The 19,041-nt window shown below is 36.9% G+C and overlaps 1 long non-coding RNA gene across 1 annotated transcript in view; it reads left to right on the forward strand.

Annotated features, from left to right (window-relative positions):
* The window catches only part of LOC116273696, a 162,911-nt gene that overhangs the window by 20,350 nt on the left and 123,520 nt on the right, over positions 1-19,041 (forward strand). Inside the window, exon 2 of the long non-coding RNA XR_004182017.1 lies at positions 10,094-10,210. This is a non-coding gene — a long non-coding RNA (uncharacterized LOC116273696). The remainder of the gene's footprint in view (positions 1-10,093; positions 10,211-19,041) is intronic.

The following is a 19,041-nucleotide window of genomic DNA, read 5'->3' on the forward strand; positions in this document are numbered from 1 at the left end:
CCTGATTCATGAAGTTTGCCAATTTCCATAGTGTAAATATTCCCAACATGATCAATTTCAAGCTCTCAGCATGAAGTCACTGAACACAGAGTCAGGAAGAAATGCGCCCAGTGATTCTCATGAGCCAGTGAAAGTAATCTCCAAATGATATGGTGTGGCTCTGTGCCCCTACTCAAATCTCATCTTGAATTGTAATCCCCATGTGTTGAGAGAGGGAAGTGTTTGGATCATGGGGGTAGTTTCCCCCATGTTTTCTCATGATAGTGAGTGAGTTCTGATGAGATCTGATGGTTTTATAAGTGTTTGATAGTTTGTCTTTCATATGTACTCTCGCCTGCCACCATGTAAGAAATGCTTGCTTCCTCTCCTGCTGTGATTTTACATTTCCTGAGGCCTCCCCAGCCATGCAGAACTGTGAGTCAATTAAACCTATAAATTACTCAGTCGTGGGCAGTCTTTTATAGCAATGTGAAAATGGACTAACATAGTTAATTAGTACAAAGAGTGGGGTACTGCTATAAAGATACAGAAAACGTGGAAGCAACTTTGGAACTCGGTAATGGGCAGAGGTTGGTAGAGTTTGGAGGGCTCAGAAGACAGGAAGATGTGGGAAAATTTGGATCTTCCTAGGATTATTTAATGGTTTTGACCAAAATGCTGATAGTGATATGGACCATGAAGTCCAGGCTGAGGTGGTCTCAGGTGGAGATGAGGAACTTCTTGGGAAGTGGAGCAAAGGTCACTCTTGCTATGCCTTAGCAAAGGGACTGGTGGAATTTTGCCCCTGCCCTACGGATCTGTGGAACTTTGAACTTGAGAGAGATGATCTGAAATAGGAACTTAGGTTTTAAAGGGAAGCAGAGCATAAACGTTTGGAAAATTTGCAGCCTGGTGATGCAATAGAAAAGAAAAACTCATTTTCTGAGAATAAATTCAACCTGCTGCAGAAATTTGCATAAGTAATGAGAAGCTGAATGTTAATCACCAAGACAATGGGGAAAATATCTCCAGGGCATGTCAGAGATCTTGGTGGCAGCCCCTACAATCACAGGCCCAGAGACCTAGGAGGGAAAAATGGTTTCTTGGGCCTGGTCCAGGGCCACTCTGCTCTTTGCAGACTCAGGACTTGGTGCCCTGTGTCCCAGCTGCTCCAGCTCCAGCTGTGGCTAAAAGGGACCAAAGTACAGCTTAGGCAGTTGCTTCAGAGGGTGCAAGCCCCAAGCCTTGGTGGCTTCTATGTGGTATTGGGCCTGCGTGTGCACAGAAGTCAAGAATTGAGGTTTGGGAATCTCCACCTACATTTCAGACAATGTATAGCAATGCCTGGTTGTCCAGGCAGAAGTCTGCTGCAGGGTAGGGCCCTCATGGAGAACCTTTGCTAGGGCAATGTGGAAGGGAAATGTGGGGTCAGAGCCCCCACACAGAGTCTCCATTGGTCACTGCCTAGTGAAGTTGTGAGAAGAGGGTCACCATCCTTCAGACCCCAAAATGGTAGATCCACTAGCAGCTTGCACTGTGTGCCTGGAAAAGTCACAGGCATTCAATATCAGCCTGTGAAGGAGCTGCCTAAGGCTGTGGAAGCCCATCCCTTGCATCAGCATGCCCTGGATTTGAGACATGGAGTCAAAAACCATTATTTTGGAGCTTTAAGATTTAATGACTGCCCTACTGGATTTCGGACTTGTATGGGGCCTGTAGGCCCTTTGTTTTGGCCAATTTCTACCATTAGGAATGGAAGCATTTATCCAATGTCTGTATCCCCGTTACATCTTGAAAGTAACTAACTTGCTTTTGATTTTATGGGTTCATAGGGAGAAGGGACTTGCCTTGTCTCAGATGAGACTTTGGACTGTGGACTTTTGAGTTAATGCTGAAATGAGTTAAGACTTTGGGGGACTGTTGGGAAGGCATGATTGGTTTTGAAATGTGAAAAGACATGAGATTTGGGAAGGGCCAGGGACAGAATGATATTGTTTGGCTCTGTGTCCCCACCCAAATCTCATCTCAAATTGTAATCCCCATGTGTCAAGAGAAGGACCAGTAATACTCACATGTAGAGAGAGGGAAGTGATTAGATTATGGGGGTGGTTCCCCCATGCTGTTCTCATGATAGTGAGTTCTCATCAGATCTGACGGTTTTATACATGTTTAACAGTTCCTCCTTCATATGCTGTCTCTCCTGTCACCATATAGGATATGCCTGCTTCCCCTTCTGCCATGATTTTAAGTTTCCTGAGGCCTCTCCAGCCATGTGGAACTGTGACTCAATTAAACCTCTTTTTTTTTTCTTTTTAACAAATTATCCAGTCTTGTGCAGGTTTTTACAGCAGTGCTAAACAGCCTAACACACCAGAAAACCACTGGGATAATCTTTACAGCATTTTAAAAAGTGGTTACTAGGCTAGATAAGATCTAATTGGTAAAGGTAAAAGGTGTCTTGTGCCTAGTGGTATGCACTTTCACATTTAAAGTAACGAATGAGGCAATGTGGTAAAATTGAAAATGATTGAGATCATAAAATCAAAAACTCACAGATTTGAATCCCAGCATCGTAACCTAGTGTGTGATTTTAACAAAATTACCTACTTTATCTGTCTTATTTCATTTATTTATTTTTAATCGACAAAAACTGTATATATTTATGGTGTGCAACATGAAATATGTATACATTATGGAATGGCTACATCAAACTAATTCACATATGTATTACCTCATATATTATTTGTGTTAAGAACTCTTAAAATCTCTCTTAGCAATTCTCAAGTATAGAATACATTGTTATTACCTATTGTCACCATGTTATACGATAGAGCTCTTGAACTTATTCCTCTTATCCAACTCATATTTTTGTGATCTATGACCAACTGTCATTCTCCAGCCCCTGGTAACCACCATTCTATCCTGTTTCTTTGAGTTTAATCCTTTTTGATTCCAAATATTAAGGCTTCAATTATCCGTCTGTAAAATACTGCAAGATTGGAACTATTTAGCAAACATCTTAAAATGATTAAAAGACACAATAAAGCCAATAAACATGAATGTATCTGGTATATAAATAGGAATTATTATTTTTCTTCCAGCTTCTATACCACTTGTTTCCTTCTAGCTGTCCTTACTCAATAGAAAATATAAATTGAAGTCAGAATATGAATTATAATTAGCAAGGGAATGATATGACTCTAGTTGTTAATATACCTACGTAGCTACTTGAAAATTACTCTTATATAGGAGGGAGAGTTCACGAGAAATGCAGGCACCAAAGGAGGAATTCAGTACCAAAATTCATTTTCCTTTCCATCTTTGACAAAATTTAAAAAGCTATGGGCAATGACACATGGATAATCTTCATGACCCGATTTTGTTACTTATTATTGTGTAGCCTCTATGATTCAGGAAAAGGAAGTCAAAGAATGTGGAAGGGGTATTGAGTGGACCAACCTATGGTATTTGCCACAAAAATACAATTCTGTAAAAGGTGGGAATGATGTGTCATGGGAATTCATGAAAGAAAATAACTTTTGGCTATAATAAACAGGGGTGATTTAAAAACCTGACATTAAAAATATGTCTGCAATGTTTTAATGAATGAAGATGGTCAGATTTAGAACATTGTGGGTGAATCAAAAAAAAAAAAAATATATATATATATATATATAAACTGATACAGAAGTAGAAAAGATTAATTTTTAATTAAAAAGTAAGTCGCTTAACATATTCCAAATGCAAAGTAAGCTTAGGGTAGCATCAGGAAGTGTACTAGCTTGGTACTAGGTTAGCAAATGAGCCTATGGATCTGTCTTTTATTTCCTATATAATGACCATATTTGAAGATGCATACATTGTATTAACTGCTTTATTTATGTTTTATTTAAATCCCAAATGATACTAAAAAGAAAGCATCGTGCCATTTGTATAGAAGAAGGAACTGATGACCAGTTTACATTGATGATCTAAGGTTATACAATTTATCACTCAAGAAACATTGAAAGTTGTTGACAAGGGAAGTAACATGATGGAAAATGTAAGTTCCTGCAGTTATTTGACATTCTCAAATTAAAATTCTTGCCTTACTTTACACTGAAGGCAAATTTAGAAGCTATTGATCACCATAGATGCCAATGGCTTATTCTTCATATAGCATATGGTAATGTCTTAGTAACATTCCTTCTAAAAACAAGAGTGACACCCAGTCCCCAGCATTTCACTCACCTCCCTCGTTGCAGCATATCAGTGAAGGGGCTTTTGCCTTTTCTGGTATATAAAACAAAAGTTATCTAGGCAATTATTAAATGCAAGTTTTAATTGAGGGATAAGTTAATCCATCTACTCCCATGAAATGTACTAGTTTAGATTCATTTTTCAGTTTCATGTGCAGAGAAGTGAACCTTGAGCAAATTTGAAACATGACAGGAAAATGTGATTAAGGAAAGAACTGTTTCCAAACACAATTCTATGCAAGAAGAGGGGCTTAATTGAGTGGCTATGGAAATACCACTCTCTTCTGAGTGTTCTTACTGAAATCTTCAGTCACCTCCAAATTGATAAATGCACAAAACAATCTTCAGCCCTCATCCTGTCTTATCATTTGGCAGCATTTGACCATGACTTACAGAAACTATTTCTGGAAATATTTTTAATTAGTTTCTATAGCAATGCTCTCCTGACTTTTTTTTTTTTTTTTTTACATTTTAAGCATTGTTTCTATATTTTATAGAATTTATTAGCTTGTTTGTTTTTTGTTTTGGTAGTACTTGGAAGTCAACAGGAAGTGGCAAAAAGCAAATGGATAAAAGAGTGAAAAATCAAATATTCTTAACCTGATGTAAACATTCTTTACAATCTGGCCCCATGTGCATTTCCAACTTTACCTCTAGACCAGATTAATTTACCATTTTGATTTTCTCAGCTCAGAAGTACTTAACAATCATATTCTCGATAAAAGCTACCTAGAGTGTTTGCAGAAATTGCTAGTTAATTTACTGGGATTCTACAGCTGTTGTTTATATAAATTTATAATTGAACTTACTATATGTATGTATAGTTTATGTCTACAAAATATCTCCCCCATCCTCAGTCTGAATGAGCAAAGAACATGCCTTTAATCCTTCTGTATATAGTGACTAGTGACTAAAATAAGGTTAACAGAATCAGCAAATGCATGTTTAACTAGAAAACGAAAGTTCAATGAACTAATACTACCTGATCTTCTTATTAGTAATACCATCTTGGTCAAGTCTCTAAACTTTTTTGTGTTTTCGTTTACTTACCTGAAAAATGGATATAATAATTATGCCCCCCCCTTTAAAATCTCATAATATTTTGGTATCAAAATAACAATACTGGTTACAAAGGTATTTATAAATGTAAGGTATTATGTGTAGAAAAATAGACCAACTTGAATGTTAGGAGCTTATAGTTTTACTAAAGTTTCAGATAGCCACACATGCACGTGTGAGTGCACACACAAGATATCCCACAAATAAAATGAAATGTTGCTGGATTTCCTATCTTTATTAATTCTTATATGTATCAATGTGTGGAAAAATTATCAACTTTGCTGATTGGGTACCCCCATACTTGAATGCTATCATGGGGGAGACAGTTATTCCATTTGACAATGTGTTTTAAATCATATTAACCTACATCATTATTGTTATCTTATATTTTAAATTCTTGAAAGATGATAAGTACATCTCTGTATAGTGTGCAATATATCATTATACAAAAACAGTCAATACTAAGTGTCTTTGATAGTGAGAATAACTTTCTGAATGGTAATAGACATGATCAAAAGCAATACAAAGTTGATATTCAATTAGAAAAGTCAGGCAACAGTTCTTACCATCCCCACTGCAAATTCCTACACAGAATGGTATGCATTTTAGCTAGCAAAACATTATTTACCAGTCCTTGAAACCGTACCAGTCGGGAATGCTACACTTGTTGCATTACTGAGTGCTCTGACATTTGGTCGTCGTTTTGAATATGAACTAACCAACGCTTTCGGCAATACTGCAAACTTAAATTTTACAAATGAGACACATAGCTTAAATGTGACTTTGCTGCTGTTGCGAGCAATCTTGTAGATGCCTTTACTCCAAGTGACATAAAGAAAGTTTAAATTTAAAAAGTTAAAGTAGATAAATGACAAGACTACTGAGATGATGTAACTGTATGGCAAAGTTTTCATCATTTATTGGTTTGCCGATGCCACCTCAGTACTATTGCTCATGTTATTGACGAAGTTATGCTATATAAAGCACAGCTCTATCAAATTCAAGAGAGTTAGTAGAGAAATATTTTTCATCAAAGATGGAATTGACAAGTACAAATTCTGTGGAAACCGATAACCTTCAGAAATGGCACTCTACAATTTTAGGTTTTCAGAAAAACAAGAGTTATTGTAATTTATCCTTGGCTGTTTTAATGAATTATACAAACAGTTTAACTTTGGGGATTCTGCACATACTATTTGCATCTTGTTGAAGAAGCTCTCAGCAAAGAGACTTTGGCTAAGATGTAAAGCAGCCCTCTGAATGAATCATACCACCTGCAAAGAGCTGTACTAAATACATTCATATACATGACAAAAGCTTCAAGTTTTTTCTAGCATTTACATTATCGATACAAATCAACATACAGACCAGAGAGTTTTAAACATAACAGATGCACAAGGGAATGGGCATAAAGGAAGGGTGACAATGGAGCAGCTTCAGGCCCACTGTTTGACACAGCAGGGTTGCATATTTCCTATGTCAATTGAAGAACCTAAAACATACCTTTATTTAAGCCATCCTGCCAAGTACTGCACCAAGAAAGCTACTTGCAAAGTGAGGCTTCTCCAGCAGCAGAAAAATCTGGGGAGCAGTAGGAATGGTGGAAGATGATGGCTCAAACCTAAATGTCATCCTAGATGTGCACCTGATCCACAAGAGACCTGCAGTCCTGCCATGCCAAACAGTAGGCGAACAGGCTCCTCCACTGCCCCTCTCTTCTCAGACCCCTGTCCTCTATTTCCTTAGCCCTGCTTCTCTCAAATTATGCTTTCCCCTGTTTACCCATCTACAGGCATATCTTATCAAGTCTACAGGCCAAACCCTTGTCCAATGGGAAAGAAGCCTAGAGCGCAAAATTTATGAAGGCACTCACTCAGGGTTGGGCAAGTGCTTCTTTAACTTTGCACCCTACACCCCTCATTTGCCTCACCAGAGTCTCAGGTGTTGGAGGTAGAGCCTGGGTAACTTAGAATCTACTCCTTAAGCTCTGCAGGAATTTGACCAACCTCAACAACTAGCACCTTATTGCTGGTTTAATAAACATATATTGCATACTCGTTCCCCTCCGTCTTCAGCTTTGGCCTACAATTCCAGGAAACAGAAAAAATATCCTGCAATATCCTGTTACATACAGAACAACAGAGAGACTTTACTCCCAGTTTTTCACTGTGAAACACAGTTCAGTGACTTATCTCATGTGCACACTGTTTTACTTCATTTAAATTATCTCTGCATGTTTAGTATCAGCAATAAGATTATCAGCAATAATCTATCAGTAATTTGGGGGGAGGCATTGGATACTGCCAAGGTTCTATTTAAAATAATGTTACCAATTGTCACTATGAACTTGCATGGTTGTTTTCATTTTCCCACAACCAGACACACATATAGGTATTAGTGTTTGTGGTATACAAATCCCATTATTATACAATAAGATTTTTTCTTTTTTTTTTTTTTGCTTAACTGTGGAATATGTTACATGTTTATGCTGGTTGTTCCATCTTTTGACTTATTTCTAGAGGGCAGTTTTATTTTTCATCTAGTTTGTATGTTTGAATATTCTGGGATCCTGGACGAATACTAGCAAATTACCTCATGTTAACTAAATTCTCAGTTTCGTTTTCTCTCTTGCCTTTTTTTAAAAAAGTCTTTGGATATCATCATTATGCTATTCCTTTGTTAAAAATAATTTTTCTGCTTATTTTCCACATTCATACCTATGCTGAAATTCAGCAAGCTGTATAAAGAATTAAAATTGGAATATGTGAATTATTTATTAATGAACAAACTTTATAACTGACCAGTATCTCCATCATGCCAATATATAAGGTTATAAAGTTTTAAAATGCATATAAGATAAAAGAATATTAGCTAATAGGAGCAAAAATATTTTCATATATTATAAATTTCCCAAAGTGAGACTCAATATTAATTTTTCAACCAAAAATTTATGATTACTGTTGACAAACTACAGATTTAAGTACAATGAGAAAAAAGTTAAATAGTAAATGCGAACAATTTAACTCTTAAAATTATTGTACCTGTTTTCAAGGTTATTATAATGCTATATATAAATTTAATTCTTAATTTTTAATATTCTGCTTTTTTATATTTCTGTGTAGATATGTGAATTTCTTTTGGAGGAATAGAAACACTTTAACCCAACTTCAAAAGATAATAATAATGAACAAGTCCAAATCCTAAAACATGATGATCAAAGATAAAAGAACAGATATGAGTAAAGATTCCACTAACTTGGTTTCCTGGAATCATGACCCATTTTAACATGATTTATGCCCAAATATGTATGTCATCAAGATGTCAAGAAATATGAAACAAGATAGTGAAATACCATCAAAGATGTAGTCATTTGGATATACGCTAAAAAGTTTTAGAATAATTATTCAATAGTACTTCATAAAATATCTTCACATTCTTTAAATTTAAAAGGTAAATTTTACTAAATTTGAGAGTTGGTATGCTCTCAAATACTTGAAAGTATACAATATTAGTATACTTGATTAAAACCAATTTAATAAATTTATTGTAATTAGCATTACCAGTTTTCTTTCTTAATTGGGAAGGAATGAACATAAAATAAAGTGGCTAAGATTTACAGATTCATGTAACAATGGTATTTATAGCCTTATTTATGTTTTGTAAAGTTCTACATGACTATTAACAGGTAAATCAAATTAAAATTTATCTTGAGTGGTACTAAATATGATTAAATCAAAAGTCAGTAAGCATTCTTGAATATGTCAAATCAACTAATTGTCTTTCAACTGAAGGTAATAATTGACTTTTCAAACTGATTTAGACAACAAATAATAGAATTCCCAATGAATAAACCAACCCTTTGGTTATATTTGATATTTCATACCAGTTGTGCTTTATTCAAGATTTTACTTCTACCTAAAAATACTAAAGAATGAATGATGTATATTTTTGGTGCACAGAGATGGTTTAAATTAAATTACATGAAATACATTGTTTAGATTCTAAGATCCATAAGCTTTCTGCACTGTTTTTTAATTGAAAGCCCCTGTAAAGAATTCCAGAAACCCATAAGTTACATTTTTGTTTGAATCTTTTATTTTCCAAAGTATTTCCAAGTACCTTACCTGCATTGATACTCATGTCTACTCTATGAAATAGAAAAGGCCAGCGTCATCTGTTTGTTTTTGTCTTCTCATGAGAAACTGAGCCTATCTTACATATCCAGTCTTCATCTTATGATACCCTGCTTTGGATCCCACAAAGCATAGAATGTAGCATGCCATTAGCTTATTTTATATTAAAATGTTCGTGATGTTGATATCGTGATGTCCCTTACTTTCTAGATATATTTCCATCATCCCTCAAATCCCAAAATATTAGCGATTGACTTTTTAGTTATTTGGTAACACTGTTCCTGCTCCCCTGTGTCGGGGATGATAGTGCCACAAGGAGCGAAACCACTGTCCCAAATGTCATAGTTAAGTTTAATTTCAATTGTCTAATTTATTCTCTAATCAAATATCTAATAGGTAGTAATAAACGTTAATTACAAAAGGAACAAGCCAAATGTTCTCATTTAGTTGACATTTTATAATGCAGCTATTACAGCTGATCTTCATCTCCCCCCAAAAAAGACTTTTTTTTTTTCTTTTCTTGACTTCTAAACCTGATTATTTTATTTCAAAAGTGGTTAGTGGTCAGAGAGGGGAAAAGAAAGGTAACAATTGTTTCAGTAGATCAGCCAGGGTATATTGTGGCTGGGAAAATTTCAGGAGAATAGAAAAGAAATAATTTGTTTCACTCTTTTCTTTTTTAAGGAGGAGTTTAGGGGAGAATGAATTGGACCGTCAGCCTTTCATGAACTTCTCAAAAGAACAGGAACATGAGGAGGCAAAATGGTGATGCAAACGCACAATTCAGTCTACCACAATACGGTAAGCATTCCCAGCTTTAAACCATGAAGAAAAATAAATTGACAATTAGTGGGGGGGGGGGGGGGGGGGGGGGGGGAAGTGGTAAATCAAAGAACATAATGCAAAATGGACTCTGGAGGGATGAAAGTCCATATGGGTCCTGCCTCCAGGAAAGGCCAGTGCCACCGATCATTGGTTCACTAATGGCCAATAGTGTTTCAAGGTGAAAGGAAGGCTGGGTCCCGGAGCCTATAGGAAGAAAACAGGGTGGAGACTTGGAAATGGTGTTAAGAGAACATTTGGGCAAGTGAACATAAATCAAAGAAAAAATGAATTAAGAAAAATGCTTATAGAAAATGAAAGGTAGACATAAAATACTAAATCAGATAAAAACCTGCAGATTTTATATTTAGCCATCTTCTCAATTATAGTAATGATTTTGAAAATTTAATGTTTTCTTTTATATGATTTGGCAGGGTGATAATTACCCTCAGTGAGATGACAGACTGGTTTTAACTCTTACGTCTCCATGTTTCAGAGTTTATTTGAGGCAAAGTCTGATTTTTAAGAACAGCTACTGCTTATTTTGCTCAGGTTGCTTACTGCCCAGTGTGATGGGACCATTCATAGCTTATCCACGTGATGCACAACCTGCACAACCCATACGTGTTACCTCCAATTATATGTGTACACAAGAAATGAAACAACATAATAAATGTTACTCTTGGGAACAGCAATGGATTAGCAGCCCTAATATCTTCATTCAGGTCACAGATCTGCTAGCTCCTAGCTGGATAATATTATTCATATCAATTAGCCTCTCTGAATCCAGAGTGCTTGTTAGGGAAATGGTGACAATAATATTTACCTTCCCAATCTTACAGAGTTTTCTGGGTTAGTCAAAGAATGTTTTGTAAAATTTTAAGTTTTATATAAATGCACATTATTATTTAGAAGATTAATGCAACCATAGGATAGTCACTTGTCACATATATGGATTTTAATATTTTTAAGAGACAGGGGCCGGGCGCGGTGGCTCAAGCCTGTAATCCCAGCTCTTTGGGAGGCCGAGACGGGCGGATCACAAGGTCAGGAGATCGAGACCATCCTGGCTAACCCGGTGAAACCCCGTCTCTACTAAAAAACACAAAAAAATAGCCGGGCGAGGTGGCGGCGCCTGTAGTCCCAGCTACTAGGGAGGCGGAGGCAGGAGAATGGCGTGAACCCGGGAGGCGGAGCTTGCAGTGAGCTGAGGTCCGGCCACTGCACTCCAGCCTGGGCGGCAGAGCGAGACTCCGTCTAAAAAAACAAAAAAAAAAAAAAGAGAGACAGCATGACATATGTCATGTAGGCTACTGTCACAAAGCTAAAAGTATATATTTAATAAATGATTTTTAAATTAAATGGTTGACAGTAATGTACTGTCTATTGCAAATGTTGTAAGTTTATAGTAATTTATAATTCTACACATTAGATTTAGAAAATCTCAATGGTACCCATTCTCCTTAGTATTCTTTTTTAAAAGTTTTTATTTTCCAAGTACACTGATTCTCAATTATGATGGAGAATATCAACAGTTACTGATTCAAGACCCGCTTGCCCCTGCAAAGTCTACTTTGTAGCTCATCTTCCTTTTCAAGACCTCTAGATGTTGGAACACTTTAGGAATACATCTTCAGCCCTCTTCCCTTCTTTATGCATATCTCCACTCAGGTTTTCTCAACGGGTCCCATATATATATTTTTTGAGACATGGTCTCATGCTTTCACCCAGGCTGGGGTGCAGTGGCACAGTCACAGCTCGCTGCAGCTTCCACCTCCCAGGATCAAGTTATTCTCCCACCTCAGCCTCCCTAGTCGCTGGGACTACAGGCATCAGGTGTGTACCGCTATGCCTGGCCAAGGCTGGTCTCGAACTCCTGAGCTCTAGTGATCCATCCCCCTCAGTCTCCCAAAGTGCTGGGATTACAGGTTTAAAAAAAAAAAAAAATACAGGCCAGGCACAGTGAGATTACACCTGTAATCTCAGCACTTTTGGGAGGCCGATATGGGTGGATCACAAGGTCAAGAGATGGAGACCATCCTGGCTAACATGGTGAAACCCTGTCTCTACTAAAAATACAAAAATTAGCTGGGCATGGCGGCGTGCCTGTAGTCCCAGCTACTCGGGAGGCTGAGGCAGGAGAATCACTTGAACCCAGGAGGCAGAGGTTGCAGTGAGCCAAGATCGCGCCACAGCACTCCAGTCTGGCAACAGGGTGAGACTCTGTCTCCAAAATTAAAAAACACACAAAAAAAGCTAACATATGCAGAAGCCTCCCAGATATTTATCCAGCCCTGAATCCCCTATGACTTCTTACTTAGTATAAATCTCTCCTTGTATGTCTACTTAATGTTTCAAAATAGATATCTACTAAATTAACTTTTTGATGTTCCATCTAAACTTGTTCATCCCCAAATCTTTCCTATTATAGTCCTACTATACCCTTGGTTGCTCAGACCAAAAATTTGGGGGTCTTACCTATGTCCAACCCATCAGCAAATCCTGTGTGTCCTACTCCAATACATACCCCTAATGATGCCCTTTAAAATGCTACATGATTGGATCCCTGGCCAGTATTTCAAGCTTGTTTACATAAAACAGGCCTTTTTACTTATCACTCTTCATAGCACATTATCCCTCCTAGAAATTATATTTCTCTGTTAATTTATGTTTCTCTCTCTATTAGGAAAATACCTTTTTCAGTTTTATTCTTAAGTCAATATAGTGTACTGGAATACTGCCTAGCACAATTATGGTAAGCACTCAATAAACCTTGTGAATGAATGAATGAGTTGATAGCCTTAATATGAATCTCTGAATGAAACAGGCCTAGAATTGATGTGAATGAGATTGACAGCTGCACATGACCATCAGCGTCCTGGACTGGGACATGTGTATAGGTGTGTTTTCATATGCACATTATTTCTTTACGAAATACATTCTTGGCATTACTTTTGACTTCAGAGTCAAAAATGTCAAATTATTTCAAATAAATAATAAAATTCTGTTTTCAACTCAAGATAATTCTGTAAGTATGAAAGCTCCCAAAACAAGGCAAAAGAAACTGTTTTTGATTCTATTTTGAATTTTTCATGTTTCCAGCCACCCCTCTCTAGCTTCTGAATTTTTACACTGATGAACAGATTTTGTGTCTTTCTTCCCATAACTAAAAATGATGTTCAGACTTGATAATAGTGATTATAAGTATTATTATGCCAATTATTTCAAATTGTGCAATAGTCAAAGCACATAAAAATATGGCAATAAATCTGTTTTCCTACTCTTTGTAATGTCTTATTTGCCCTAACAACCTTTCAGACAACAGCTCTAATAAATGGACTCTCAAGCATGATTTGCATCTCTCCCATCACAAGAGTAGTATCTGTTTCAGAACTTACAGTTGTGTATGGTATATTTAAACGATCCCAAATAATCGTCCTCAGAGCTGTCCTGACCTCACTGATAATGAGTTTTACAGCCCTTTATATTGTAGTTTGCCTGGGCCTGAAATATATTAATTACCAGACATATATGAAATGTGCGGTTGTAAAATCCCTGACTTCTCTCTCCTGAATCTAATAATCACTAAAATATGTATTGTTGCTTTCATGTCACATTTACCTGGTGCTTGTTTCCCCTTCTATATTCTGTATGTTGTTTGATGGTTCTTTCTCCAGTGTCTCATGCCAGAAGAGACATTCCTTAATGCCTGGCTCTCCTTCATTTCATATATCCAGTTGGTTACTTTATCTTCTCAATTCATCATACAAAATGGTTCTGGGATTTATGCTCTTTTCATTAGTACCATGGCTGCCTTTAAAAACTAACCCATTTTAGTCTCACAGAGGTGCACTCACCTGGCTTCTAACACTGCCACCACTTTGCCATAAAATCAGAGAGGAATTAGCTTAGAATCATGTCACAAAGCCTTCTCCCTAAAAGCAAAATGGTTGTCTTGTTGCTATATACCCAACGACAGAGGTACCATTTGAGATAGGAGATTCTACAGAAAGAGTGTAAGTTGTGATACCAGACAGACAGGCAGGGTTTTAGATCCCATTTTAGGGGCATACCACCACCTCTATCAGTGGTGTAGTATTGGATAAGTTTGCCTCTCTGGAACTTAGTTTAACTGTGTTTTACTTTGAGATAATAATTCGTATTTCATAGGATTGTTGTGAAGACTAAATAAGATCATGTGTATTAAAAAATATTTGCTGTAATGTATTGAACGCTCACTAGAGGATAATTTCCTTCTTGCATTCTCCTACCACTTCTAGGCACCATCAATGGTACCAGAACCTGTCTGCAGAAACTCTGCCTGCTTTCCTAGTTCTCCTGTCCTGCCATCATTTGGCGACCAAGGATATCTTTATTTCTCAAACAGTATTAGAGAACCTGGGTGAGACCATATTCTGTCTCAGGGAACCTGTTTGATCAATGCTTCTGCAAATCTTCTTTCTATAATAGCTGGAAACTGTTTCTCTTCATGCCATTTTCTTGCTCATACATCAGTGATTGATTTCCCCTAGGTTACAAGCAAAAATAAATATTTCATAGCTTTTTCTACTCTACTCTTGCATATTTTTATGAAATCAGCTCTGCTAGTCATTCTTTTTGCCTGCTTGGCTTTCTCATAAAGTCCATGTTCTTTTAATCCTCGGTACTTTCCACAGCCAGCATCTCCAATTAGAATGCTTTTCCCTGCTTAAATGTGCTGTCAACGCCCATTATTCTCAGATCAAGTCCTCTACAAACCATTGCCAATCTTTGCTTTATCTCAGAAAGTAGGTGTTTTCCAGCTTAGTGTTCCTATCCCTGCAGTGCACTTTGATACATCTCTTTAAGCCTGTATCTTGCCATATTGGTACTATTTGTCTTACCCACTATCCTGTAAATTCCTTGAATAGATAACAGTACCACAGCATCTAGAATGTACTTGAAAGTCCACAAGTAGTAGATAATGGAAGGTGTTGCTATAATTGTTACTATTTTGGAGACATGGTCTCACTCTCTCACCCAGGCTAGAGTGCAGTGGTATGCTTTTGGATCACCATAACATCTGCCTCCTGGTCTCAGTAGATCCTCTCACCTCAGCCTCCCAAGTACCTGGGACTACATGCATGGGCCACCATGCCTGGCTAATTTGTGTATTTTTTGTAGAGACAAGTTTTTGCCATGTTGCCCAGGCTGGTCTCAAACGCCTGAGCTCAAGTCATCTGCCAGCCTCAGCCTACTAAAGTGTGGGAATTACATGTTTGAGCCACCTCTATCATTATTTTCTTTATTAATGTGTTTTGTTTTTTTTTTTTACTTTAAGTTCCAAGATACATATGCAGAACAAGCAAGTTCATTACATAGGTATATGTGTGCCGTGGTGGTTTGCTGAACCTATTGACCTGTCCTCTAAGTTTCCTCCCCTCTCCCCCCAAACCCCAACAGGCCCTAGTGTGTGTTGTTCCCCTCCCTGCATCCCTGTGTTCTCATTGCTCAACTCCCACTTACACTATCACTATTTTCATTGCCCTTATCAAGTTAATTTTTTTTTTCTTTCCCAGGCAGTCACATTTTTAGCTGAATTTTCTTTGTCAAACTGTGCTACCATTTTGTATCCTGTGTCATAAACAAGTGTAATTTTTATGCAAGCACTATTTTTATATAATTCTAAACACCAAGACTTTAAAACCTAGAAGAAAACTGCAGTATGTGTGCTTCTCTCATTTGCATGAAAATAGCATTGCATAATTGAGATTTCAAGTTGAGAAATTCTAAAGCCTTTGTTTAAAAACTCCTTAGAAAAATTAATCACATTTTTCCAGTTTTTTAAATAAATGAATTGGAAAGCAATGAAGCATAATTTAACAACCTTCCAAATACGCACTCACATTCTATTCCTAAATTCTTTTATATTGCAAGTTGGTGCCAGAAAACATAGCCCTGCCATGACGGTCCTGAGAGAAAACCTCCTTGCTTGGAAAAGGGTGAGGTGATCTAGGAATAACTCGCATTCAGCCATTGTATCATAGTTTCAGTACAACTAGGAAAAAAGGCACCACACATTCACAGGAACTGTACCCTTCTCTCCTGGGGTAACTTAATGAACTTCCATGGCTACCTGTACAGGATCTTCATCACTCAGGTAAGGGCCAGAGAGAGCCGAGCATTTAAATATGTAGCAAGCAAGCCTACTCTATGGTAGATGTGTACTAGGTTTGAAGAGTTCTATAGTTCCATCTGGGTAGAGGAGGGTAATTGCACTGTTCTCTCCCATATCTGTGATGTGTTTATATTATTTACTTTATTATAAGATCATTTTATAAATTCTGTTCCATTTCTCAAAAAGTCTCGTAATTTATAGCATGTCTCTGCATTCTGCATTCTTCAGTTGGTAGACGAGAACTTTCAAAAACCCACTTTGTAAAATAACCGACAAAATGAGGAACTTATATTTCCTGGCATAACATAAACTGGGAGTGTCATTCAAGGTCGATTAGTTATATTTTTAGCCTCTTTCTCTTACTTTAAAAGGAATTTTGTAACAAATTCAGTTTAAGTATAAATACAACTTTTAATTATCCACAACAACCGGGAATGGAAAATTGGAATTTAAAGATATTTCAAAATTTTATTTTAAAGAGCACATTAAACCTTTGCTCCCAATGAGCTCTTAACATTGCTTAGAGCTAAGAATTAATTTGTGTGGATTTTATCACCTTTTATTTGACATCTCACCCAAGGAAGAAATGCTGATCAGCAGTAAATTAGGTACTGAATAGAGCAGCCAGAAAGAGGGAAATCAGAAACCTGAGCACTTGAATCAACCACAAAGTTCACATCTAACCCTTGAACATTTTAAATGAAGTATATCTTCATTTTAGTTTTATAATAGCAATAGATGTTCTAAGACAGAACTAAACACAAAACATTTTTTGAGTGTGTGGGTTTTCTGAAAAAGATCTCCTGTTCTATTGTTACTTGAAAACATAGATTAATATATTTAATTCAGCCTTCTGGATGAAACAGTGCTAGAACTATGTCATACTTTACCAAATCCATCCCTTCCCAATAACAAAACAAATAAATGTCTCCCTTTTCTTCCTGGATTCTTCAGGTGCTTTTCATCAACAGAAAATCACTTGCTGACATGTGGTTCATTACTAGGGTAGACAAGTAATTTTTTAAAATGTATTGTGGCAAAGTCAGCATACCAAAAAAAAAATCAAATAAATAAATAAATAAAGAATCTGTCCTATGCTGTATTTGTGAGGCTGTGAAGGAGACTTCTGTGGCTGTTGCTGTGTTGGATTATCTTTGTTTTACCTCCTGGTTGAGTGATGAGCCTTTTCAAAGAGAAAAGAACCAAAGACACGTCGTTCTGCCTGTTTGCTGCACCTCAGTTTGGTCTCCAAACTCTGATATTATTGTTGGTTACCTTCATGAAAATTATCCACCAATTTCTTTTAAAAAATCAGTTTCACTGGGCCTGGTGTGGTTACCTTCATGAAAATCATCCACCAATTTGTTTTAAAAAATCAGTTTCACTGGGCCTGGTGTGGTTACCTTCATGGAAATTATCCACCAATTTCTTTTAAAAATCAGTTTCGGCCGGTCGCGGTGGCTCACGCCTGTAATCCCAGCCCTTTGGGAGGCCGAGGCGGGCTGATCACGAGGTCAGGAGATCGAGACCATCCTGGCTAACACAGTGAAACCCGTCTCTACTAAAAATAAAAAAAAAACTAGCCGGGCGTGGTGGCAGCGCCTGTAGTCCCAGCTACTCGGGAGGCTGAGGCAGGAGAATGGCGGGAACCCGGGAGGCGGAGCTTGCAGTGAGCCGAGATCGCGCCACTCACTCCAACCTGGGCCACAGAGCAAGACTCCGTCTCAAACAAACAAACAAAAAAAATTAGTTCCATTTATTATCATTTAAAGATAAGTAATATTCTACATTTGTATGTAACAAGCAGAATCTGAAATCCAGTACTGAGACTGTCAAATGAAGCATATGTGATATTCAGAATGTGCCTAAAACGCTGTGATCTTCCTTAAAACGCTGAAATCCAAGTCCTCCAAATTTGGCCAAGGAGAAAGCCTCCCCATTTAGGAGAAGGCAGTCAGACCACTAGCCTTCACGGTCATTACTCTGGGATTCTCTCCGATTGCATTTGCACATTCACACTGTCCTGAGGGACTTAAGGAGCTATTCATCTATGTTTGCGCACTTGTGCTCCACTCACCAAACATGTTATTAACTACTCTTTTTTGCTTCAAGTGAACCAGCCACTCATTCAAAACACACTTTTATGCTCATGGAGATAATACATAGGTCTTCCTTTAGAAAAGGAAATTTGCAAAAATAATGATGTTACTTAATAAAATAAATAACATCATTTATCCTTGTAATTTACCTTTATTTAATCAAAGGTATATACAAATTGTAAGTACGTCATAGATATGCTCAATTAAAGTCAGTAATTAATATTTGCAACGGAAACATAACTATGATCTTTGAAAACTGACTAATCACTTTTCCTTGTTTAAAATTTTTTATCCTAAAATAGTCTTTAGTCTGATATATACAATAGTATTTCACTAATTTAAGCATTTTTTAGTCTTATGTACAAAATAAATTGAGTCCTATTATTTCATTTGAAAATGAATTTTTATTTTGAAAATAATTTGGTAGAACATAAAAACAAAATCTTGGGTAAATATTTAATGTTGACATAGTCTTTTTGTGACATATTTGTTTCACCTGGAAATAATTCTAGAGAGTCTATAAGTTCCTTGAAATTGTGTGCAAAAATATGTGT

This window comes from Papio anubis, chromosome 2, assembly GCF_008728515.1.
Source record: "Papio anubis isolate 15944 chromosome 2, Panubis1.0, whole genome shotgun sequence".
NCBI classification, from domain to species: Eukaryota; Metazoa; Chordata; class Mammalia; order Primates; family Cercopithecidae; genus Papio; species Papio anubis.